Source organism: Calliphora vicina, chromosome 2 (assembly GCF_958450345.1).
Source record: "Calliphora vicina chromosome 2, idCalVici1.1, whole genome shotgun sequence".
Taxonomy (NCBI): Eukaryota; Metazoa; Arthropoda; class Insecta; order Diptera; family Calliphoridae; genus Calliphora; species Calliphora vicina.
In genome coordinates, this window is record NC_088781.1 from 33,598,911 (window position 1) to 33,625,853 (window position 26,943).

Sequence of the window (26,943 nt, forward strand, 5' to 3'; positions counted from 1 at the left end):
TCCAATTTCGGGAGGACATTTGTATTATGGCTGGGTGAAATAATGGACCGATTTCAGCCAGTTTCGTCCTTGGGCCGAAAAAATTGTATGTACCAAATTATATCGAAATATCTTCAATGAAACACGATGATTATCAGCATTTTATTTTTCGATCCTGGTTGACTAATCAGAGGAAACAATTAGCAAAAAAACAATCAAAGTCGAATTCATTTCATACTATTTGCTAATTGGGAGCTCAGTTTTCGCTACCAATTTTAGCCTAAATCATATCAATTAAATTAAAAAATTCATTATAGTCAGTTTAAAGTATTATTCTTGCCCTTAAAATGTTGTAATAAAAAAACTTTCAAGGGTTTTAGTTTTTCCAGTCGTGGTTGTCATTCTCGTGGAATTGCCCATATGTATGCATGTATGTACTTTTATCAATTTACAAGTTAGTTATGCACGCAAGTATAAATATTTGCTAATATTGATGCAGTTCAATTACAATGGTCATGGGTCAGGGGGCCCGAAATATTCTTATATGTATATTAGGGTGGCGCTTATAAAAACTTTATTGATTTGTGGTGCTTCAAGATCCAGAATTGTTCTCAGCCATGTGAAACCCGAATATTGAACATGTCCACATTCAATTTGAAATTTGAAAACTCTTTAAAACAAATATGCAACCTCTAGACCTTGTCCGATTTTGCTAACTTGTGCAGAATTTGGTTTTCATAGAAAATCCAAAAAGGAAAAATTAACAGCTACCCCATATTGTAGAAAATTATCTTTCCATAATATGTAGTTATATCGAAATTAAATTTTATTTAAATATTTTTTTGGTGCATTAAAGGGTTAAGTGATGGAAAAGGTATGCTGAATATGCAGCTTAGTGTTGAAAAATAAATTTGCTTTTAAACATTAATTTTTAAGTTGTCATGAGTTAATAAGCCAAATAAAAATTCAAAACATCAAAATATTTATCGCAGACCCACATTAGTATATATATTCAAGGATATCATAAGGTTCTAAGACGTTCTAGCGACGTCCTTCTGTCTGTCCGTCTATCTTTCTGTTGAAAAAACGAAAGGAGCTAGCTGGATGACATTTTTCACAAATTCTCTCTGTTGATAAGATTTGTTTGGTATAGAAAATGGGCTCCATGATTTTACCTAGCCTTCATTCAAATGTCCTCTGGAATACTATTTGATTTTACGGCAATCCTGATAAAATTTTGCACAATTTTTTTTTTGCAGTACTTTGAAATTATACTATAAAGTATGGCGAAAATCGGGAAACATTTGTCCCTAGTCCCTATAAAAGGTCCCCCTCAGAAAATGACTTGAACATTTATAATTATCTGATAATAATTACTATTCTGATGAACCTGGACATAGAGAGTTTTATTTAAACCTATATCTCAACTTCTGTGAGGATCGGTCCATAATTGACCCTACCCCTGACTTACAACAGATGACGTATCTTTTGAACTCGGTATTTGTTTTTAATAACTTATATGTCATTTTGAAGTTTACATATCTGTCATTTATTCTCACTAAGTTATTGAATACTATAGTGTAAACAACAGTGCAGGGCACACTTAGAAAGGTGACTGCGATGAAACAGCTGATTATTTTTTTTATTTAGTTTGAATTGTCAATTCACTAGTGGTTGTTGTGGCGAAAAATACAACAAACCCAAAAACAAAAACAACAACAGGCAACTTTGACAGTTCACCTACTTTTTAACAAAAACAAAGTACATGTTGTTTTTGTATTGTTGTAGTGATGCAGTCACCTTACTAAGTGAGCCCTGCAACTGTGTTTTGTTTGCTTCGAAAAGACAAAGATCGGCCATGCCAGCCGAAAAAGTTTGAAGACCAAGAATTGTAGGCAGTTTGTAAAAATCAACAAGATCTTGCAAAGTTATTGGGAGCTATTCAAGCAGCAATTTCAAAATGTTTGCGAGTAGCAGGCATATTGACCCTACCCCTGACTTACAACAGATGACGTATCTTTTGAACTCGGTATTTGTTTTTAATAACTTATATGTCATTTTGAAGTTTACATATCTGTCATTTATTCTCACTAAGTTATTGAATACTATAGTGTAAACAACAGTGCAGGGCACACTTAGAAAGGTGACTGCGATGAAACAGCTGATTATTTTTTTTATTTAGTTTGAATTGTCAATTCACTAGTGGTTGTTGTGGCGAAAAATACAACAAACCCAAAAACAAAAACAACAACAGGCAACTTTGACAGTTCACCTACTTTTTAACAAAAACAAAGTACATGTTGTTTTTGTATTGTTGTAGTGATGCAGTCACCTTACTAAGTGAGCCCTGCAACTGTGTTTTGTTTGCTTCGAAAAGACAAAGATCGGCCATGCCAGCCGAAAAAGTTTGAAGACCAAGAATTGTAGGCAGTTTGTAAAAATCAACAAGATCTTGCAAAGTTATTGGGAGCTATTCAAGCAGCAATTTCAAAATGTTTGCGAGTAGCAGGCATATAGAATAGACATAGAGCGGAAACTCTCCTGCCAAAGACCTAACTCAGTTGTCGAAAACCTAAGTGGTGAGAATGTATTAGTAGAAAAAACTATGTGAAAACAAAAACAACACTCGTATGTGTGATTATTTTGAGCAATTTTTTGTTTGAGTTTTTTTCTAGTTTCCGCTCTATGTTTCTCTATGGTAGCAGGATTCATACAAAAGCAGTTGCCATACGAATTGAAGCCGAGAGACTTTGATAGACGATTTTGCATGCCCGAAATGATGCTTAAACGTTATAAAAGAAAATCACTTTTGCACTGAATCATAATCACAATAACCCGAAGCGTACGAGATCGTATATGAAGCACGGCAAATCAGTCGAATCGTCACCAAAGCCTAATATCCATGGCGCTAAGGTAATGCTCTGTATTTGGTGGCAGACCATCTCAGAGAATCAATACTGAACGCAACAGATTCGTTTGAAGCTAGCATTGAACGAAAAACGCCCAGAATATGCGACCAGACATGAAACCCTAATATCCCATCATTAAACCATAAACATTAATTGTTTAGAGGTTGCAATACCTGTAAACGCTCCCTCTGCGATATGCTTCACTTTGGACAGAGTATCCGATATTGTCTTGATTCGATCTTGGCCTCAAACGATGAGCAGTTTATCGGAATCCATATGTTGCCAGAAAGATGGGAAAGGGTCGTAGCTATAAATGACCAATACTTTGATAAAATATCGCATTTTTAATTTATAATTTGCCGAACATCGGAAACCCAAAAATCTCTAAATATCAAACATTTGATATTGATATTTGATATTCTAATTGTAATTTTCTGCAACTTTATTTTTTATTTTTTATAATTTTTTTATAACAAGTAAGAAAGTGTAGTCGGTCAAGCCCAACCATATGCTACCCTATACCAGTCTGAGTATCATTTTCCAGTTAAAATTTCAATTTTTTTTGTGAGGAATTTTCGAAAGTGGGCTTTATATAGAAGCTATGGCGAATTATAGACCGATTACCATGATCTTAGGTCACAAGATTTCTTTCAATATGAAATTAATTTCTGTTGAATATGGTGGATACCAACATATATAAAACTTATTTGTGGTGGAATGTGTATGGATATCTATATAAATTAGAAAATTTATGACTAAAAAGTCATAAGGAATTTGTATGGGGCTAGCTAAAATAATGGACACATTTCAATCAGTTTAGCATTTATTTATCGAAATAAATAAATGCTAAATGATGACGGAAATCGATAAATCGACTCAGCTGCATTGGTGTTGAACTAATATTTTTGGGCATTATAAACATTAGCACAAACGCAATATACCCTCCCCACTATTATGGTGTAGGGCATAAAAATGATTATTATTTTGATATTGTACAACATATATTTGCATACGAAAATACAAATAAATTTATTACAACTTTTTGCTTACCCTGCCATACACACAGATTAACCACTGACTCTAATAATAACTATGTACGTAGATGATGAAGCCATAATAGAGCTTCATCATTCATAAAATACTGATTGCAACTAAATATTTATTGAATTTCTTAATAAATGCTTTCCATGTTAGATTTCAAGCAATTCTAATTAAGATTTATTATTTGCATTGTTGATTAATAAATTTGCATTGCTGTGGTTTCTCTTTTGGCGCTTACTTTACATAGTTATTGATTATGTGTGTGGATGTATACAAACTGTGAGATTAATCTGTTTGAGGTATTTATAAATTGAACTTGTAATTAAAATTTAACCGAAATGTTGTTATTTTTTAATTAAAATTTTAATTTAATTTAAATTTGTTTAAATGAACAGTTGTATTGCGATAGGAGTATCAAACTAAATGCTGCAGAAACTATTAATAATTTAAAATTTAATGAAAGCTAAATCTGTTTGGAAATTTAAAGCGAATAAAATATTATGAATAATTTAAAACTGCTGTAATTAAATTTTTGTTGAAATGTAACAAATAAATTTAAAAAAGGAATACGAATTTTAAACTATTGACTGGTTTGAATAAAACAGTCGAATGAAAGTTTAGCAAGAGTTTAGAGCAAAATCATTCAACTCACCTTGATGTCTTTGTTAATCTTCAAAATCCCAGTTCCTCCTGTAATATCATCCGGTTTAATTTGTCATATTTTTCAAATATATTTCAGTCATTAAAAATTAGTTATATAAATAAATTATTAAGAAGAATGTGTATTGTCCAATTTATCTAGGCACTCGTTAGTATAATGAGTTTTAAACCTTTTTTTTATATCCTAATTTGTCTAATACTGCAATTTATTGTGGTTTTGTTTTCATTTGAATTTTTACTTTATCCGAATAATGCTCTTATTTGTAATTCAATAGCTTACAGTATTTGTAAATTATAAACTTCTGTAATCATCAATCATAGTTGTGCGTCATTTAAAAGCTAATACATATACAAATGTTATCTCATATTGTTTAACAATATACATAATTTGATTTTGATGCAATTCAAACAAAATAACGATACATCATCTATATTCATTAGAAACATATAGAAATATAGTACTAGTCATAAACAGTTTATTACCCAATGAATATATGAATTTTTTAATAACTATAATTTTAAAACAAACACCAATTGTTAGTAGTATAAATGCTGATAGCTGTGATTTTGCAAAACGAAATATTTGAAAAGGTCAAAGATTTTTATGTAGGATTAATACTGGGAAGTTTGGTGAAACTTGAGACCATAAGTTTGATATTTAATATAATTTTGTTTAGGAATAATTACTGGATTTGGAAGAAATATTTTAGATAAATTAAAATATTCTTTGGGTAGACATACATACGAATGGCCCTCATAGATGAAAACTAGAAAGGTAACTCAGAGGAAAAATCCTAAGCTTGTTGTCAAATATCTAATTGATGAGAATTTATTGCTATGTATTTTGTTATTATATCACCTATATGTGTGAAAAGAGAGTAATGCCTTTCATTAAAATTTCTCTTTCCTTCCATTCTATGTAATTTTCTATGATGGCCCTTAGCTTTTTTAATGCTAACATTTTTTTCCGTTCATCAAAGTCCGTCTATTGTTTGCACGATAGGGTCTGGAGGCGAGAATTTTAGGGGTGATAATCATTGTGGTTAAGACATGTTTTGTTTAGAATGGGTAAAATCGGTAACTAGATTTATGAACCAAAATGTTAGACAACCTACAATGTATCTCTCAGCCCCCATACAAATTTCTTCTCGGAATATGGCTCTATAGTACATACATGTCTTTATAGTAGCAGTATTGATACAAAATTCAGCAAATATACATACATAAGTTATACGTAAAAATAAATCACAAAACAAAATTATTTTTTGATCGTTCAATATTTAGACCACTTCCTAAAATCACATAAATACTAGGGTATTCAATCGATTAACCGTTAATCGGTTAACCGATTAATTTTGGACGGTTAACTGTTAACTTTTTTGAATTGAGGTTTTTACCATAACTAAACGAATCTATTAAATCAGTCATGCCCAAGCCCTATACTCTTGGTACTCTTTTGTTTTTGTAATTGCTCTAAGCTATAGGCTGTGTGTTTTGTATACTCACTACAGCACTCAGCACTAGCAATACAAAATACACAAACAACTTTGTCTTATTATTTTTTTTGTCGTTCTTCACTGAATACACTCATGTTGAAAGCAACAACACTTTCGTATGCTTTGCTGGTAAACATTGACGACTCCGATCATCCATGTAGATTTTGTTTTTGTTTATCGTATGATATTTTAAAAATGTGTGCGTTGAAAGTGAGTTTTTTTTCTTTTTTCTTTGTATGAATTGGTTTTAGCAACAACAAATATTGAATAAAAAGTAGCTTTTCTTTAAATGTATTGGTGTTTACTCTTCCATAAGGAACTTGTGGGCACCCCTGTATTAAATTGATCAAAATCTAAAACAACCCAAAAAGGAATATTCTTTATCATGCTTTTGATTTCTCCAACATATACAATCAGCGAGAGAGTTTTTTCAAAGAAAAGTTTTATTAAATCTGAAGAAAAAAATCGTTTAAATTATATTCTTTTTATAAAAGACTATTTCAGAAGATCTCACTAAAACCCTAAAAAACTCACATATCGCTCATTTGCTGCAACAACGTAATAATTAAAAAAAAGTCGTTTCCAAAAAATATATTTGAATATTTTATGACATTTTACTATTTCTTATATAAATGTTCAACAAATCATGCGATTTCAGAAATATAAATAGTAGATGTTAATATCTTTCTAATCTGTATTTAACCCAAATTTTTACAAATATACGAGAAAACATGAATTTTAATTTTGATGTTTACAACAAAAAAAAAACACTCTCACACAAAAAAATAATTGACTTTTTTGAAAACTATATGAAAAATTATAGATCAGCGCATATTTTGTATTACTCAGTTCATAAAACACGGATTTTGAGTTATGACGTTGTTGCAGCAAATAGGTTATATGTTTACAAAAATTATCTCAAATACCTTATTTGCTGTTTTTTATGTTTTTGTACACAAAATTCGTTGTTGTATTTTCAATTTAAAATGAAAATAGAAATTATTCGGTTAATCGAATAATTTTAAATTAACCGATTATTAACCGAATAAATCTAAACCTCGATTTATTATTTTCTCGATTAACCGATTAAACCAGAAACCCGATTAATTGAATACCCTAATAAATACGCATAAATCTCTCACAAACAGTCTTATCAGGTAAAACATAAATAATTCTGGTTCGACATAAATAATTTTTGTGTCAAAATAAATGTTTTAACTCAAAAATTTTATGTCTTGAGTTATTCGCATCCCACTAGTCGATCAATAAGGTCTTAAGAAAAATACTTAAGCATTCTTTTGAGAAAAATAAAAAAAAAAAAATTTCGATATAGCAAAAAAAATGTATGTCTTGAATTACAAAATGTAGAACAAAATGTCCGTCACACGTTCCAAAACAGTTAAAATACGTTCAATCGTTAACAAGTTTTGGGTCAAAACTTCATGACTTATAGCAAGGAGAAATATTGCTACTTCGACCCAGCAAAAAATATTTTGGATTTGGAAGCAATAAATATGATTACTGCATCTTCTACTGCTACATTAATTGCATCTTAAAATAATTGCCTTACAAAAAAGATTTTGGAAGGCATACATTAAGCTATTCGTATAGGTGGTAAAGAACTTAGAAAAAATCAGCGCTTCTTGTTAGGCAATCACTAGGTGTATAAGATTTTATTGCTTCTCAGCAGCTCTCAAAAACCAAGTGCACAATTGATTGCACATATTTAATTCGATGAAATCAGGTTCATTTTAAAGCTGTGAAATATGCTTATTTTGGATACCTTATGTAGAGCCTCTACGCGAGGAATCCCATATAAAAATCATGTAATTTTTCATGCGAAGTGGTAGCAGTATACAAGTGCTCTCTGCCTTACAAACCTGCTTCCGAGGAAGCACCATTTTTTGCTGGGTAGTGTTTATAAAAAGCCGACTTTTTTAAAAACCAGTTTGACGGGTAATCGAATATTGACTTTATTTGGAAACCAGGGTTTTCTTGACTTATTGCTAAATTGACATTAAAAGGAATTATTATATAAGTTTCAATAATGCAATTTTAAATGTAAAAATTATCAAATACCCAAAAAAGTACACTACGTAGTTTTACCATTTGTTTTTTTTTGTAAGCGGGAATGATTAAACATATTTATTAAATATGGAGGCGAGTTAATAGGTCCGTGAATTTTTGAATGTCTTGCTTCTTAACTGAAAGGCCAACACTGGCTCTGTCGACAGGCATCTGTTGACTCCTGTCAAAATTTGAACTAGCTGCGTCGATTTGTTTGATAGCGGACTACCGCGTGACTTGAGAAGAAAATGGAAAAAGTGAATTTTGTGTGCTCATTAAGCATTATTTTTTGCGAAAAAAAACATCACACGAACTCATAAATACTAGGGAACTCTGCACTATAAATTTATCGACGCCCAGTTGATGTCTACACAAGAAACAATTGAAAAATTCACGATATGGTGTTGGTCGATCGGACATTGAATGTGCGAGACATTGTGGAAGCCATAGGCATCTCATATGGGTCAGTGGTTTTAAATTTTGAATGAGAAAGCTTTTCACAAGATGGGTGCCGCCGTTGATCACGAGCGGGTGCTCACATGTGCATTTTCAATGCAAAAATCTATGGATTATGCTACGATTTGCTCCATCATCTACTATATTCTCCGGATTTAATCTCGAGTGGCTATTTCTTGTTTCCAAACCTGAAGAAATGGCTCGGTGAAATGAGATTTGACTCCAACGATAAAATCATCTCACGAAGTAGTAGCTATTTTGAAGACTTCGACAAAACCCAAACCCAGAAGTGATAAAAATATTGGAGAAACGTTGGACAAAATGTAAAGAGCTCAAAATAAAATGATTTTTATCCAAAAACCTAAATATAATTAAACAAGTAAAAAAGTATGGTCGGTCAAGAACGACCATATAATACCCTACACTAAGTGAAAGAGCAAAAAAAATGTTTCTTTTAAAATTTCATTAATTTATATTTTTGAGTGATTTTCGGTAGTGGCCTTATATGGGAGCTATGATTAATTATGGACCGATCAATGAAATTAGGTCGTGTGATTTATGTCTGTATGAAAGTTATTTATGTTGAATTTTGTGTATATACCAACATTTTTAAGTGATTTAAGCACGTTAAAGTGATTTTCGGAAGCGGGTCTATATGGGAGCTATGACTAATTATGGACCGATCGTAACAAAATTTGGTGACATGAATTTTGTGTATATAAAACTTATTTGGAGCGGAATTTGTGGAGATACATATAAAATTAAACATTTATGACCGATAAAGTCCAATTTCGGGAGGACATTTGTATGGGGGCTAGGTGAAATAATGGACCGATTTCAGCCAGTTTCAATAGGCTTGGTCCTTGAGCCGAAAAAATAATATTTATCAAATTTCATCGAAATATCTTCAAAATTGCGACCTGTACTCTGCGCACAAGGTTTACATGGACAGCCAGCCAGCCGACCAGACGGACGGACATCGCTTAATCGACTCTGAAAGTGATTCTAATTCGATAGGTATACTTTAAGGTGGGTGTTAGACTAATATTATTTTATACCCTCCCCACTATGGTGGTGTAGGGTATAAAAAGTCACGGACTTATTGACCTCGAATATTAAATTTTACAAATGACTAATAAATTTGAAATCGACTCAAATTTATGGAGAACGGACAATAATTTAATCACTAAGTAAGATTTAGGCTAAAATTCATGAATTATAGAGAATTTCAATATATGTATCGAATAATTTTTGATAGTTTCATTAATTGATTCTGGAAATGTGTATAATTGAAGGCCTTACTTCAAAAACTCAATAAGCTACTCGAACTCGAAAAATGGTTTTATCTGTTAATTTTATTAATATATTCCTGCACCAGTTTCTTTAATTTCTTATATATTTATTTTATAGACTTTAAATAGTAAAGCGAATTTTCATAAAACTAATACTTTTTAACAAATTTTCAAAACTTTGTTGTCGTTTTTTTAATATATTGATATTGTGAATATACTGAAATGCTGGCAAATATTAATCGAAAGAGCTTCTTATATCAGCAGATGAGATTTTAAATCAAATAAATAAAAATATTTAAAATAACATGAAATTTATTGATTTTAGTCCAAAAATTTAAAAACACATATTTAATTAACCGATTTACAAAAAAAATCAAAATTGCGAAGAAAAACCGTTGTTTTGGTTTCTAGTGTTTATAAACCTACATTAGACATTTCAAATAAAATGTGCAACATCTAAACGTTATCCGGTTTGGCTAAAATTTTCAGCATTTGGTTTGCAAAATAAGAGCCACCCTAACTTATTAATTATATAGTGGATTATTAATAAAGCAACAAATGTAAATTTATGGCCAGAGGTTTGAAATTGAATTTATAATCTTTTGTTATCCTGTACCAGAATAATACAAGAAAGAAAAGTGATTCTCACAATTGTATAATAACAGCTTTTTAAAATGAACCATGTTTAGAGCATAAACTTAAACAATGCACTATTAGTATAACTATAATTCGTATAATCACATTTTAATATATTCTAAATTAGTTTTACGCTCTCTGATATTGTTATTTTTCAAAATAAAATATATACTCAAAGTTCAATACTGTGTATGTGTTTTTATATACAAATGATATAGTATTATTTCTCCTCTTTGAAATTGCATTAATTCAAAAAAGATACATACAATACTCATACATTAAAGAATTTATTGATTGATTCTCTATCTAATAAAGTTTATTTACTAAGTATAAATGTACTGATATAGATACATGAATACATGATATAGTCATCCGACTACATATTCCAGTTCAGAGTAGATTTCGATATTTTGTTTATGTATCTTCGATGCGTACAAGTATTTTCTAACTCAATTTAATAGAACAAGTATCTGTGTGAATAAATTCAAGAACACAAAATTGAATTATGAATAGTAAAGAAAAAAAATTATATGTAAGTACGTAGTGTGTATGTTTCTGTATATAAAAATATGTGAACATACATAAATAATGTGCATTAAAAAAAGTTGCGGTGATATGTGTAGTTTTATTTGTGTATGTGTGGATATAAAAAGTATTCCTGAAGTACTTGGGATGTATAGTGAACTGGTCACTTTACTAGATAATTGGTACCACCACTAATTACTTTACTAGCGTAAATATGATGATATAGCACATTAATATATGCCTGTCCTAGGAACTGATAATTGATCCTTATAGGGATCCTAATTTATCAATGACATCGACGATCATTAATATCATAAGATTTCAGCAGTTCTAAATGGACTATGTATTTGAACCGTATGTACAGCAGACAGTAAAATGCCAACTTTGAAGAAGTCAAATGGAGGTCAAAATGTTTACCTTTCACACGATACAATTATTTCTTTGCCATTCATATTATTTCTTGAAATATGAAAAAAATCATAAAATCCTTAAAAGAGGAACTTTTAATCCTTGGATCCAGCTCAAAAAATATTTACGCTGGTACAAACATTTTGAGAAAAAATATCTTAGAATGAACTAGATTTTTATTTTGGTTGGAAATATTCGCAACTTTTTTTGGAGCTGCTCTAATGTACACACATAGTGCGTAGAGATATTATTTTTCCGTTGCTGTTAGTGTTTTGCTATTGTCTATATACTGTTTTGATTTTTCTCATCTTTATTATTTTTTGTTATTTTTTTCTATTGTTTGTAGTAAAGTTTAAATTACCCTGCAAACATTTTCCAATGCAGAAGTCACTAAGAAGTTTTGTCAATATCAAGCTAATTAATGTCTCAATATGTACATAAGAGTTAGTTTGTGACCAGGTTACTTCATTTGTTTTTCGGGTATCATAATTTTTCTGAAGGGTTTTGCATAAATAAAAATAATGGCGTTCTTTTTTGGTGGTTCAACGCGCCTAAAGACGCGGATTTTGAGCACATTTTTCTTTAGAGCAAAAACGGTTGATATTGCAAATCTTATTTCACCAGTCGATTCTACATCAAAAATTAATACAATTGATGTGTTTGGAATCCTTAAAAATTGTTAAAAAAAACCCACAACAGAGGGCGCACCCACACCCATCACATTAAAAAATAAATAAAAAAAGGATTTTAGTTTTTTTAAACATGCACGAAAAGGCATTTTAAGCTTATCAAAACTGTACCAATATTTCCTTTCTATCATAACCCGTTAAAAAGTTATGTGGCTTTAAAAATGTTTTGTTAAGGCAAACTAATAAAAAAAATTCTAAACTTTTTTTACCAATTACTATTCTCTTGTTAAATAAATAACTTTGAAGCCTCATAACTTTTTAATGGTTAGTGATAGAAATAAAATGAAATAGAAATGAAATTTTTGATCTTCGATCACCATTTAACGTCGGATTATAAGTTAAGATTTCCTTAAATGTAATTGAAATTACTCGCGAGTAAAAAATACCTCAGCTGGCGGTCTGCACACTTCGTTATGCATCGGTATTAGCTTAGGAAAAGCTGTATCGTATCGGCTTTGAGAGCAATGGGGAGAGGTCACATTACATCAATTTAATATAGAAATTGAGACCGGTAAAATATTGGGTGTATGACTTAAAAATTATGGACTTTCAATAGATGGCATATCTTTGAACACCAATATTATTTTATATGTAATTTTCAAGGGTAAATATCTATCATTTAGTCTCACTTAGTTACTAAACATTATAGTGTAAACAATAAAGATGTTTTTGCTTCCATAATGTCGAATTTTGTGCCAAGAAAATGCGTCATATGCAATTGTGCCGCTGAAGCACAACAATTGCTCATCGAAGCTTATGGTGCGGCTCAGAAGTGGTGATTTTGACATGGAAGACAAACATCACCCATGTCAACTAAAAAAATTTGTAGACCAAGAATTGGAGGCACTACTCCATGAAGATTGTTGTCAAACTCAACAAGAGCTTGCAAAATCATTGGGAGCTACTCAAGCAGCAATTTCAAAATGTTTGCAAACAGCAGGATTCATCCAAACGAGGGAAATTGGGTGCCATACGAATTGAAGAGACCTTGAACGACAATTTTGCATGTTCAAAATTCTGCACCAATTCATTACAATAACCCGAAGCGTAAGAAATCCAGCCTGTCTAATCAGCCGAATCGACACCGTAGTCAAATATCCATTACGCTAAGTTAATTTTCAGTATTTGGTGGGAGCAAAAGAATTCTATCTATTATTAGCTGCTGAAATCTGGACCGACCATGGAATGCAACTGATTCGTTTGAAGCAAGCATTTGCCGAAAATCGTCCATAATATGCAGCTAGACATAAAATCGTAATAATCCATCATGACAACGCTCGGTCACATATTGCAATACCTTTTAAGAAGTATTTAGAAAGAAGTGGTTGGGAAGTGTTGCCTCACCTGCCTTAAAGTTCAGACTTTGCCCCGATATTTGCTTGAATCGTTCTTGGCCTCAAAAGATGCCAGAAAGAGGTTACTGATAACAATGGCCAATACTAAAAAACAAATTAAACAGTTAAACAAGCAAATTCTATACCATTTCCAATTGTATGTCAGAAGTTTCTATTTGTATTTCATAAATTTTAAATTGAATTTCAGAAATTTCCGATTATATTTCAGAATTTTATAATTATATTTCAGAATATTCCAATTATATTTAAGATGTTTCCATTTGTATATCAGAACTTTCCAATTGTATTTCATTATTTTTTAATTTTTTTATTTCAGAATTTTTAATTTCACAAAAAATTAATAGAAAATACAAAAAACAGACAGACAATAATTTTAATGAAACAGGTTTTCTACACCATTTTCAATTGTATTTTAGAAGTTTATAATTGTATTTCAGAAAATCCAATTTAGTTTCAGATATTTCCACTTATATTTCAAATTGAATTTTGTGATAGGTCCCAATTCGAACAAAATCTTATCTGATTCTGTAAATTTCTTTACTGTATTAGAAAATTAATTCTGCCTATATACTTGAAGAGTAGGCCATGAATTGATAATACTTGATGTAGCACTTGCCGCTGAGCTAAAATATAGTATTAATAGGCTTAGAATTAATATTCATCCAGACTATTACCCGGAACTTGACGCCTGATCTTCACCAGCAACAATTTAATCTTTAAAATGTTTGAAGGGTTTATATGTATATATGTATGCAGGAGATGTTGCATCTAGCTTGTGGTAGTAAGCAATTCATGCATGTTGTTGCATTTAAACGAAGCATTAAATTTTACACATGCATTGCATTAAACAATATGTGTGTATGCGTAAGGATGTATCCATCTATGTATGTGTGAAACTAGTATCAGTATTCTTTTCATGCTGATAAACACATTAAATAACGTTTCATTTATATTTACTGTTTTATACGGGTATGTGCAAGAGTTTAGTAAAGCAAACATTGCATGTTAAAGACCCAGTGGAGAAGGCTTTCATGTAGAGCTGAAATATTAAATCTGAAATCGAATTTTATATGCATATATTTTTTTGATAGCTATACAACACATCACAAGTTTTTTGAATTCGATTCATTTGTTGCTTTTCATTTGTTACAAAATCGATTGGAAATCGTTGTTTGCATGCAATTGTAACTCTTATATATTATAAAGAAGTTTTGCATTTTTAATGCGGATAACATCTTCACGGTTTGGAGCCTGCTAGCTAATGTCATCACTTTTATAAAAGAACTCCACTTTTGAGATGTCCGCACTGGACAGTGAAGGATATATTATAACATCTGCTTATACATTTTTGTTATTGATTACAGATTTCGTCAATGTTTCCTTAACCGACTTATTTTTATCGGGCTTTCTTACACTTGTATGCATCCAAAGGAGAGATCTGGCAAACTTTCAGTTAGATTCATATAGTATGTTCCTTAAATATGTGAAATGTATAATGCTAGAAATGTTGTATTTTTTCCACTCGGATCTTTTTGAATTTTATATCTTTAACAGTTTGTTTAGCTGCTGAAAGTGTGTGAGACACCAAATAGTTTGTTGTTACTTTGACTTTTCAACACATACTTTTTCTCGCTTTACCACATCACATACTAATTTATAATGCCATATAACAAAGGCGAAAATTGAGTTATCAACAGTGGCAAACAAAAAATATCATAAAATTATACATATTTACAAGTACATAGACATGCAACAAGACACGCATATAAACACTCATACACACATAACATAAATATGAGTGCAATCTGCAAAGTCATTTTAATAATTAAGATATCACACTAGTACTTAAATAAACAAGATCCATTTAAACAATTAAATTTGTATTTTTATTTTCAATTTTCGGAAACAAATTTTCAAATTTCTTTTTTAAAATAACTACAGTGTGATGCAAAATTGAACGAAAAACTTGTAGCAAATCTGCAAGTATTTACCTATTGTTCCTTCAGAAATAAAAATATCTATTTTTTTTTTTTTGCAAGTTGCAACTCTACATTTTATTTCGTTATTGTTTTTGACGCTCTTACATTTATTAGTAATATCTTAAGTAAACGAAATATTTTATTTTGTTCGATCTCCTTATCTGAGATAAAATCAATTTCATTTGATGATAATTTTAATTGAGTGTTATTAGATAACTTACGAAAAATGTGATGAAAAATTTATTTTCCAAGCCCCAATCAAGGAAAACTAAAAATACCGATTTCCTTTATTAAATATGGTGTAGCAGGCGTTGAGCTTAATAACTTTACTGAATATTGCGATATTTGGGCATATAGAATGTTAAAATGCATGAAAAAGGCACACAAAAATTACATGAAAAATTTATGAAAAACGGAATATGGAAAATCCCAGGATTTAAAATAAAAAAATCCTGGATTTCGGGATTTAAGAAATCTAGAACGGGATTCCCTGTTTGGCATCTCTACTTCCGGGTCAAGATTTTTATGTGGCTGATGGAGAATGTAATGTTCAAGAATACCAAATAAATGAAAACAAACAAAATTCCCCAGAAAGGTTTCAAGTTGCATCATATTTCTTAATACTTCTGTTTCTGGAGACTTCAAATTGTGGACAATGATGTTTACCGACCGATTAACTGCAGTTACGCTATTGGTTTCGGAAACTCATCTTACCAATAGGTATAACTTTTATATTTCGGGTTATACATTCTACTGTACAAATCATCCTGATGGTAAGGCACATGTTGGCACTGGTATTTTAATTAGAAATCGTTTAAAACATTATCCCCTAGATGAATTCTCAAAAGACTATATGCAGGCAACATCCATTCATCTGGAAAGCTTTGCTGGAGATTTAAATATAAGCGCGATCTATTGCCCACCACGCTTCGCAATGACCAAGGAGAAGTTTGAAGAATTGAAGCCACCTGTGTCAACATTATCTAATGATGACGTATTAGATATAAGCCCAGAAGACATTAACGAAGTAATCAAGGATAATATAATATTAAAAAAATCACCTGGAAATGATTCTGTTACACCTACTATGATTAAAAACCTACCGAGTGTGGCAATAATTTTGCTGTCTACAATATTTAATGCGATCTTTAAACATGGAGTTTTTCCGACAAATTGGAACACTTCTCAGATAATAATGATACCAAAGCCAGGTAAGGACTTGACCGTACCATCCTCCTATAGACCAATAAGCTTGCTTCCTTGCTTATCGAAACTGTTCGAAAAAGTGTTCCAAAAGAAAATCATACCATTTTTAAATGAGAAAAATATAATCCCATTTCATCAATTTGGTTTCCGGGAACGCCACGGAACAATCGAACAAGTTAATCGTATAACCGGAGAGATAAGAAAATCCTTTGAATTAAAGAAATATTGTTCAGCTATATTTTTGGATGTCGCTCAAGCCTTCGACAAAGTATGGCACAAAGGCCTGGTATATAAAATAAAATGTTTGCTGCCACCATCTACTCATAAACTATTGGAATCTTATCTATCGGACCGTATATTTTCAGTTAAGTACAATGATTACGTGACAAGAGAATATAGGATTGGAGCAGGAGTACCACAGGGAAGTGTTCTTGGAGCTACCGTCTATTTGATTTACACCTCTGATTTGCCTACGAGCGATGAATTGACTATTTCTACATTTGCTGATGACACCGCAATTATTAGCTCGCATGAAAACCCATATGTTAATATACCTCAGTCCGATTATGTTACATACCTTGGTATTCACTTAGATAGAAGACTTACTTGGCGCCGTCATATAGAAACCAAGAGACTTCACATGAAGTTAGAAGCATCTAGAATTCACTGGTTAATAAGTAACCAATCAAAGTTAAGCCTGGACTATAAAGTCACCCTGTATAAAATCATTTAAAAAAAAAAAAATTTGGACATATGGAATCCAATTGTGGGGAACTGCCAGTAATTCCAGTATTGAGCTTATACAGAGGGCCCAGTCGAAAATTCTTAGGCCCATGACGGGTGCACCATGGTACATAAGAAATGAAAACATCCACAGGGACTTGGAAGTGCCACAAGTGAAGGATGAGTTTAAGAAAGTCCGCGATAAATATATACTGAAACTGCAATCCCACCCAAATCCGCTTGCTCGGCTTCTCGCACAGAGCCAAACCAGATCAAGGCTTTGTAGAGGAGATCCAGATCAAGGCTTTTTAGAGGAGATCTACTATAAGATTTAATCACTTATTGTTAGGCCTAATGATATAGGCAGATTCAATAAATAAATAAAAAAAGTTAAAAAAAAGTGGCCTGAGACACGTTAATGGCCTGGCGATTTTTTAATAACTTTAACCAATTTTTGCCTTTTATATCTTATTGGAACGACAATTACGTACACATTTCGATTCTTTTAAATTAAATTGCAAAAGTAATTATTTAATGCCAAATTTTTTCTAAAATAAAAACTGAAAAAATTTTTCCCCTTGTAAATGCACCTCAAAACTAAAACGAATGTCCTTCTTAGAACAAGGTAAAAAATTTGTTGGTGGTATTTTAGGTCATTACGAAAATTTGGAAAAAAGTATAATTTGGTGAAGGGTATATAAGATTCGATACAGCCGAATATAGCTCTCATGCTTGTTTCTTAAATAAAAACGTCAAATAAAATACAATAACTTGATATTAGTTTCATGTTTTAAACAGACAAAAATTATAAAGATCAGTTGGAAAATGGCTGAGTTTAAAGTTAGGATGCTCCCCAACTAAATCAATTCTAAAACATCATACTTATGATTTTTTGATGTTGGTGTTTTAAGGATATCTTTATTTCACTACATTTGCTAATAAAAAAGTTCAAAGGAAATGATCGAGTAAAACTATTAGTATATCCGAACTCTATAAAACAGAATTGCTATATAGGAACACTTGCCTATTTTTAGTGTTATTGAATGTTTTTCATAAAAAATTTTAATTTTGTTTTCCTGTCATGTTTGTGAATCAGGCAGTAAATTAAGTTTTACGATCTCAAAAGTGGCTATTCTGAAAACTTGTAAGTTCTCTTAATTCGAAAAAATTTTTCATTCTAGCCTCATACTAAAGGAACATATTCTCCTGTCATATGATGCTGTTATCATTGTAGTAGTGTCAGAATTAAAAAAAAAAAAACTAAGGAGTACTAGCACAGCTATATATATTTGCGTACCATATATGACACATGTTGTTTCTTTGTAAACTTTGTGCGTGTTTTATCACATCAAAAGCTTTTGGCCTGAGTTTTTTTCGTGCTGTTTCTAGTTTTTTGTTGTTGTGATTTTTTGCATAAACTATAGCAGACACAATGAAGCATACAAATCAGTTTGAACTAAAATATGCAAAAAAATCAACATTAATAAACACATATACAGATGTCTTGTGTTACTTAACAATAAATTTCTTTACTAAGATTGAATTTGCTATATTTGCCACTTACACTTCAAAAGCATTTCATTTCAGACATTTGCTTTGAGTAATAATGTGTTCCATAAAGAGCACTTACTCTGCAACCTAAATGAGGTGAAATGACCTTTGAATTTGGTTTACATACATTTAAATTATTTGCTTAGAATTGAATTTTCAAGGTTAAAATATATTCCAAAGTAAGAGTGTGCAATAAAGCCCTTCAAATATCGACGTAGGTATAAATAGATGTAAATATAAATAAATAAAGTGCGAATATCATTTAAGTGCTTGTTACTATTTAAAAGTTCTTGGAATGTAGCGAAGATTACATAATTCTAGGAATTTTAAAACCTTAAGACATAAATTAATAGCAAGCTGAATGATATTTGCTGTTTGTTAAAGTTTGTTAACGTGAATCAAAGTTATTTTATTTTGCTTATTTTCTTTGTTTAAACAGGTATCCTTTTGGGATAAGAAAATTTATGAGTAAATAAATTTGTAATTAAATGTTTGTAAAGTTTAGTTAGGGGTTTGAGAAAATTAATCTTAATAAATTAACAATTTATATAGACAGAGTAAAAAGTTTAATAATTTGTTAGGTTTTATAAAAAGGTTATTCAGTAATGATGAATTGATTAAAGTAGTTTAGATGTTACTTTTTTCTTTTGCAGTTCTTTAATAATTTACGAGTTTAGAAAGGCTTAGACGATTTTGAATATAAAAAAATTGTAGTATTAAAATACTTAATGTTGGTGATTAAATTTTAAATTGATTTAAGTATATTTTGCCGGATTGTAAAATAATTGTATAATTTTTTAGGTATCTTGTTGGAATAATATTCAAATGAAATATATTGATTAGACAAACATGGATTTTATTTGCAAAGCTTTCAAACAATATTTTTCGTAGTAATATAAGATGATGGTGTCACTTGGCATATTGTTTTGTAAAAGCGAATTCATTTTCCTTTCTGAATTCACCCTAATACCTTTAACAATTGTCATTCCGTTTGTAACACATCTTCGCATGTCCACAAAAGTATATAATCTAGAAAATACATACTTTCTGTTGAAAACACGATAGGGCCTAAACAAAAGTATCTAACTGGCTAAAATTCCACATATAGTATAGTCTCTGTTGATTAAGTTTGTTTGGTATTGAAAATGTGGAATATTGGTCAATGTTTTCACCCATCCCCATACAAATGTCCCCTCGGAATAATGTTTGATCAATTTGTCAAAACCCATTAGTAGTTGGATTAATCAGCTGGTCTGTTTTCATTTAGCATTGAACAGTGGGGCAGAATCAAAATTTGTTGGAAATAAATCTATCATTTCTAAACGGCTAGTCCGATCGGGATAAAATTTGATGTGGGCTGTAGCCCAGTTTAAGTTATTATAATGGGACCTACAAAGGCTAAGGGAGACGCTGTAGGGACTCTAAGTAGGGTACCTTCTACATGAAAAATGTTTCAACACGTGCCATATTTTTGTTTCACATCAGATATCAAAATTTAATTTTGGCATACTTCGGTTTGCGTTTTTTTAAATATAGGGCGTACTTTTAAATTGAATGGACTCGAGTTTTTTGATTAGATAGACAACTAAATTACCAATTATATACAAGAGATTTCAGAGCAATATGGATCCGAAAACAAACGACTTTCAATTTAAAAATTAAAAAAAAGATGACTCTTTTTTTTATTAAAAAAACTTTTTTAATATGGGGCATTTCATGTCAAGTGAACCAATTTTTGAAATAGATGTCATCCGATCGGGATGAAATTTGCAACAAGATTAGTTCTATTGGATAGTAATTCAGACACAACAAGATTGGTGGAGAACTCTCTGAGTTAGAAGGGGTCAAAATTTGACATTTTGGCCAAGCAGGTGTTTTTTCTTATCCATGTAACTTATTACCTATTGTTCTTAGCAAAATGTGTCCCAAATAGTTTAGATAGCTATTTCTTCAATCTTTCGAATAAAAATATTTTAAAAAAATAAAAATGTTTAAGATTTTTTTTCCGAAATCAAAAACTTTTTTGATTTTTTTTTTAAAAATTTTTTTTTCATAAATACAGCGTAGATATTTTCCTTGAAGATCCTTTTGGTCGCTTAGTGGGATGCGAATCAAAATAAATATTTTGTAACTCAAGACATAAAATTTTTGATTTTTTTTTGCAAAATCGAACTTTTTTTTTGCAATATGGGCCCCTTTTTCCAATTTTTTTTTTCTAAAAAAAAAACTTAGATTCATTCCTTTAAGATATTTTTGGTCGCTTAGTGGGATGCGACATAATCGAAAAATATGAAATTTTTTTTATACCTAAATGTTCTTCATAAAAATACCTTACAGAAAAACTTAAAAGAGTTATATATGGGGCATTTCATGTCAAACATTTATTTTTATATTTATCCCACTCGCATCCAACACTATCTTAAAGGAATAGACATAAGCTTTCTTTGCAGTAAAAAAAAATTAAAAAAAGTCAAAAAAGTTTTTGATTTTGCCAAAAAAAATCAAAAATTGTATGTCTTCAGTTACAAAACATTTATTTTGATTTTTATTCCACACGTATTCCAATAAGCGACCAAATAGGACTTAAAGGAAATCAACTAAGCTTTCTTTTTAGCAAAAAAAAAAAAAAAAAATAAAAAAAGGCCCCATTTTCAAAAAAAGTTCGAATTTGCCACAAAAAAAGTCAATAATTGTACGTCTTGAGTTACAAAATATTTATTTTGATAGATATCCCACTCACATCCCACTAAGCGACAAAATAGGTCTTAAAGGAAAAGACCTAAGCTTTGAGCAAAAAAAAAATTTAAAAAGGGCCCATATTAAAAAAAAAAAATTAAAAAATTGTATGTTTTGCGTTACAAAATATTTATATTGATAGATATCCCACTCGCATCCCACTAAGCAACCAAAAATATCTTAAAGAAATAGACATAGGCTTTCTTTTGAGGAAAAAATTTTTTAAAAAAAGATTTGGAAAAAAATTCGAGTTTGCATAAAAATTTAAAAAATTGTATTTCTTGATTTACAAAATATTTATTTTGATAGATATCCCACTCGCATTCCACTAAGGGACCAAAATTATCTTAAAATAATGGACCTAAGATTTCTTTTGAGCGAAACAAATTTTGGAAAAAAGGGCACATATTGGAAAAAAAATTCGATTTTGCAAAAAAAAGTCATACATTTTATATCTTGAGTTACAAAATATTTATTTTGATAGATATCCCACTCGAATCCCACTAAGCGACCAAATAGGTCGTAAAGGAATAGACCCAAGCTATTTTTTGAGCTAAAAAAAATATAAAAAGGGTGCATTTTGAAAAAATGCAACAAAGAGTTTGATTTTGCAATTAAACTCAAAAATTGTATGTTTTGAGTTACAAAATATTTATTTTGATAGATATCCCACTAAGCTTTATTTTAAGAAAAAAGGCCCCATTTTAAAAAAAGTCAAAATTTTTTTGATTTCGGAAAAAACTATTAAAATTTTTTTATTTTTTTTTAAATATTTTTTTCGAAAGACTGAAGAAAGAGCTATCTAAGCTATTTCGGACACATTTTGCTAAGAATAATAGGTAATAAGATACATGGATAAGAAAAAACAAGTGATTGGCCAAAATGTAAAATTTTGACCCTCTCTAACTGAGATAGTTCTCGACCGATCTTGTTGAAAAATTGTGTCTGAGTTACTATCGAATAGAACTAACCTTTGTGCAAATTTCATCCCGATCGGAAGAGATCGATTTCAAATGTTGGTTCACTTGACATGAAATGCCCCATATATAACTCTTTTATGTTTTTCTGAAAGGTATTTTTATGAAGAACATTTAGGTGTAAAAAAAATTTCATATTTTTCGAATATGTCGTACCTACGCCGTTAGGAATTTGACATATTTTCTATAAGAATTTCATCTTTGGGCCACATATTATAAAATACCAAAGCTGGGATCAGAAAACGGAAAGCAGCTTTGGAAACCCTTATGTGTTTCCTATTTATCCCCAAATTATTTTCCTAGTTCCGAAGGAAATGTGGACCCTATGGGCAAAATGGTAAAAAATAAAATTTTTGTAATTTTCGCTCCAATTTTTAGGAATTGTGGGATTCCCTTTGACAGGTTTTTTTACACTTTGATATTTAGGATGACAAATTTAACAAACGTTGAAAATTTCATTGAGTTTTGTTAATAAATAATGATTTTATTACATATTACATATTTATTGGGTTTCTAATACTAAAATTTGTATAAAAATTTTAATTACAAATATTAGGAACAGTTTTATCCATATTTATTCCGAACTAATTTTCTTTGTATAGATAAGTAATTTTTGGTTTTCCAAAAAATATTTCAAGTCAATCTCAATTAGATTCAAAAATAAACCACTATTTGTTGAGCCCATTTCAATAACTTAAACTCGAATACTCCTTGTCTACTCCGTCCCACTTCATATTTTATACCGATGTGTTCATCTGTTTCGAAATGACAGATTTATTTTCAAAAAATTTTGATTCTACCCCATTGTGCATTGTAATGATTGAGTCTGAACTTTCTGCAGCACTTGTAACATAATTGTGATTGTTGCAAAAGTCAAAAGGAACCAAAAATCAATTATTATATGTATATGTATGTATGTTGCTTCAATTCTAAACCTCATAAAATAATTTAAAATGCCCCTTTTGCTTTACACAAGAACTTATTCATATCTATACTTGCTATACTTCTTTCCAAATATAAACTTCTTGTTGCACTAGATTTTCCTAATCTTACAATTAAACAAAGTTTTGTAATGAAGTATCGTATGTATTTTTGTTGCCAGATTTAAATAATCATAGAGTGTCTGTATGGAAAATGTTTACTAAATGTACGTTCGTAGTGCTTGACTTAACTAAAATTGCACGAAACTTCGTTGGCATCTAAACAGGGGGAGTAGATACAAATCTATTGAATGTCCTTTCATTAAAGTACTACTTATATGTATGTGTATGCACATGCAGAGATGTCAGTGGAGTAAATGTTCTACTAGCTAGTAAGTGTGTTTGTGTGTAATCTGTATTGTTACATGTGGAGCTATGACCGAGCCATATAAGTTGATGCATGGAACTCACAATTCCCTCGAAAACTTTAGCAATTTCATGCATTTCTGATTAATGTCCAAAATAAGTAAACAATCGTTTCGTTCGCTTGGCTGGATGAGTAGTTTCGTAGTAGTTGTGTAGTGTAGTGGTGGCTGCTTTAAGTTGTACTAGTTGGCATAAAAATGAATCATGCAGAATGTAAACATTTGCCTAAACTTGTGCATCTGCAGGCTGTGTTTTTCTGCAGTTTTTTTTTTTTTTGCTTTGATGTATTTTTCATTTTTGTTCATCTTTTCTGTTTGTAGAATATGAAGAAAGTTTGTAATTCTTCAAAGTTTTTCAGTTGTGTTTTTCAGTTTTTCTAGGCTATAGCTGCATGAATGTGCATTTCTATGTTTGTGTGTGTCAGAGAGTATTTCGTTTCTGGTAACACTTGGCATGTAATGAATGTGGTTAAGTGTTTGAAGGGGTAAATGTACCGGGTTTATTTTTAGCAGTAATATTTGCTCAACCAAAAAAAAAAAGATGAACGAAAAATAACAACAAGTAAGAAAGCTATATTCGGTCATCGTCAAAATGTGTGCAACATGTTTAGAAATACTGATTAGCTAAAAATATATTTTTCAAAATTATTAAAAATATTTTAACAAGTTAAGACAAAATACAATAGATTCGATTGCTAACGAGTTCAATTCCTGGCCGATTTCTATACGAAAACGTTTAAAGCCGTTTAATGGTTTCTACTCTTTACTAACAATACCACTACTGAAACTGTTACTTATGGTGAAGTAGCGCACAGAATTCGACTTAAAAACTTGTCTCTATATTCATATTAAGTTGGCCCTTATTGTCATCTAAAATTCAAATACTGAAAATCTAAGCAATATCAGATAATACTAAGAGTAAAATCAACATATAAATTTATTGTCCACTGTGACCTTTTCTCATCTTTTTGGCAACATATGGATTCCGAGCCAAAAGAACTGCTTATCTCTAGAGGCCAAGAAGGAATCAAGCCAATATCGAATACTCTGTTCTAAAGTGAAGCATGTCCCAGAGAGAGAGAGAGAGAGTTCAAGGTCTGGACTGTAAAGCGGGTGAGACAAAACTTCCCAACTACTTTATTCTAAATTGTTTTTAAGAGGTATTTCAACATGTGTCCGAGTGTTGTCATGATGTAATATTAGAGTTTCATGTCTAGCCGCATATTCTAGGTGTTTTTCGGCCAATGCTCAGTGGTGCACAATCAAAATTTTTTTTTTTGGAAATAAACGGCTGGTCCGATCGGGATAAAATTTGACGTGGTCTTAGCCAAGGAGTATTCGAGTTTAACGGTCTGCGGTCTTATGGGGGCTCAAAATGGGTTACCTTCGACATGTAAATTTTTTAAATACGTTGTATATATTTTCTTAAGATTTTATTTATCAATAAGTTAATGGTTCTGACTTAATCACATTAAAATATGAAAAAGAGCCATATTTTTAAGGACGGATTTTTAAAGTGGCATATTTTTGAATCTAATGGTGTTTTCTTTTCTGACACAAAATGTTGCCTATATATTGTGTACCATTTATTAAATGTTACCCATACCCTCATAATGTGTTGCATTTTTAACGATCACAATAGAACAAAATCATTACCATTTATGCAATTTTCTTTTATGTAGCTACTAAATATTAAAAAACTATACTTTTTGCTTACAAAAAAAGTGGTGCATTTCTAACCCTTTGATAAAATTAAGGGTGAAACATGTAGCATATCTTCAGGGTTTTAGGGTAACATTATTAGAAAAGAACACGACCAAACTACATTTTTTTCAGAAAAGAACACAAAGAAAGGTAAAAGGCAGAATAAATGCAGCATTTATGCCAGAAAAGAAAACACCATAATTGAGTTATTGACTTGAAATTTATTTCGTAGCTTACCTAATAAAAAAATTAGTTCGGAATAAATGTGGATCAAATTATTCCTAATATTTGCAATCCTATACAAATTTTAGTTTTAGGAACTCAATAAATATGTAATATGTTTTAAAATCTTTATTTATGAACTAAACTCAAAGAAATTTTTAACGTTTTTAAAATATGTCATCAAAATGTAGTAAAGATTGTCAAAAGCGTCAAAGGGAATCCCGTAATTCCTAAAAATTGGAACGAAAATCTCAAAAATATTTTACAATTTTGCATTTCCTTCGGGGCTGAGAAAGTATTTTGGGGATAAATAAGGAGCACATCAAGGTTTCCAAAGCTGCTTTCCGTTTTCTAATCTCAGCTTTGGGATTTTAGAAAGTTTAAATTTTTTTTAAAGATAGGTCAAATTCCGAAGGGCTTAGGCGCGTAGGTCCGGCATATTCGAAAAATAGTACATGGTTTTTATACCAAAATGTTCTCCGTAAAGATACCTTACAGAAAACCATAAAATTGTTATATCTTCTTAAAGAAAGTTTTTGTTTAATAAAAAAAGGAGTTAAGTCACCTTTTCGCCCCAAAGACAGCAAAAATCTACTATTTTTTAAATTTTTAAATCTAAAATATTTTGTATATTATTGGTAATTTAGTTTTCTCACTAACAAAAAAAAATTTGAGTCATATTCGAAAAATAGGACATGGTTTTTATACCAAAATGTTCTCCATAAAGATACCTTACAGAAAAACATAAAATTGTTATATCTTCTTAAAGATAAAGTTTTCTCACTAACCAAGGAATGGCAATATAACTCGGATATTATAAGAGCACTCGCAAGAAATAGACAAGTGCTTTTCAAAAATATAAAAGTCCTTAAAATCGAATTGGAATTAAAAAATGGCACGTGTTGAAAAATTTTACATGTCGAAGGTACCTTACTTTGAGTCCTCATAGCGCTGCTCCTGGAGCATTTGTACTCCTTGTCTATGCAC